Genomic DNA, 1,834 nt, shown 5'->3' on the forward strand with positions numbered 1-1,834 from the left:
TTTTTCTTTTTGTAAAACCAACATGTTTAATTTAAAATATCTGGGAAATGAAAGAATATACAAAAAATAATTAACTGCAATTCTACCGCACTATACTAATCACTATTAACTTTATGTGTGTTTTCTTCCAGTTTTACAAAAATTGTTTTTAACATAATTCAGACTATTGCATTCATTTATCATTAATGTTATTAATAATAATTATTAATAAATATATTTCCCGGTTTTTCACATCATAAACTTTAATAGACCCTGTTACATCATTAAATTCATAACTGATTTGAAGTTAGCATAGAAATTTCCTCTAGAACAAATGAAGGTTAGAGCAAAAGAAATGGATCTTTCCTGTATGAGATCACACATCTCATGGTTTGGGCTTTCCAAACCTGGTCTTGGCTGATAAAAGGAAATTGGAGAAACAGTAGCTCAGAACTGCCTAGTCTAAACAACTGTTGTGAAAAAGATGATTCAAAACATTCTTTTAGTGAAAGTAATCCTGAGCTATATATGACATACACCTAAGTGTGTCTATCCTAACTGGCACATTTCATTGTATAATCCCTGGACAATTAACACTTAATGAAAAGCTTTGAAATAAGTAAATTGTGCCATCTTAAATTAAATCGCGATGATTTGATTTCCACTGGAAATCTCATAAGAAAACAAGAAGACATTTATTAGGAAACAAATGTACTATTAATTCAATAGAGAATAGAAAGTGATTTCTCTAGTTTACTATAAAAGATAAGATAATTTTTTCATATTTGGATAAAAAGCATTATAATTAAACTGATAAGAACAGATACTACACTTGATCTTAGCCAAAAGGCCGAGAAGCGATACAGCCAACAGACATATGAAAAAATGCTCATCATCACTGGCCATCAGAGAAATGCAAATCAAAACCACAATGAGATACCATCTCACACCAGTTAGAATGGCGATCATTAAAAAGTCAGGAAACAACAGGTGCTGGAGAGGATGTGGAGAAATAGGAACACTTTTACACTGTTGGTGGGATTGTAAACTAGTTCAACCATTATGGAAAACAGTATGGCGATTCCTCAAGGATCTAGAACTAGATTTACCATATGACCCAGCCATCCCATTACTGGGGATATACCCAAAGGATTATAAATTATGCTGCTATAAAGACACATGCACACGTATGTTTATTGCAGCACTATTCACAATAGCAAAGACTTGGAATCAACCCAAATGTCCATCAGTGACAGATTGGATTAAGAAAATGTGGCACATATACACCATGGAATACTATGCAGCCATAAAAAAGGATGAGTTTGCATCCTTTGTAGGGACATGGATGCAGCTGGAAACCATCATTCTTAGCAAACTATCACAAGAACAGAAAACCAAACACCGCATGTTCTCACTCATAGGTGGGAACTGAACAATGAGATCACTTGGACTCAGGAAGGGGAACATCACACACCGGGGCCTATCATGGGGAGGGGGGAGGGGGGAGGGATTGCATTGGGAGTTATACCTGATGTAAATGACGAGTTGATGGGTGCAGCAGACCAACATGGCACAAGTATACATATGTAACAAACCTGCACGTTATGCACATGTACCCTACAACTTAAAGTATAATAATAATAAATAAATTAAAAAAAAAAAAGCATTATAATTAGGGTACTAAATGGGGGCCAGGGACTTTAAATGGAGTTATGTTACAATTTTGTTTATACCATAAAAATAGCTGTATTTTTTCTTTAAACACATCACAACAGTATAACGAATTAACTGGAAGGTGCGATTAATATGTAAAAATGGACTTTGCAATTTGTGATAAGAAGTTGAAATCTAAAAA

General features: G+C 34.1%; 1 pseudogene; it reads right to left on the bottom strand.

The window, feature by feature from the left end:
• Positions 1–717: 717 nt before the first annotated feature.
• LOC112632319 lies at positions 718–841 on the bottom strand (annotated as a pseudogene).
• Positions 842–1,834: the final 993 nt, after the last annotated feature.

This window comes from Theropithecus gelada, chromosome 9, assembly GCF_003255815.1.
Source record: "Theropithecus gelada isolate Dixy chromosome 9, Tgel_1.0, whole genome shotgun sequence".
In the NCBI taxonomy this organism is placed as follows: Eukaryota; Metazoa; Chordata; class Mammalia; order Primates; family Cercopithecidae; genus Theropithecus; species Theropithecus gelada.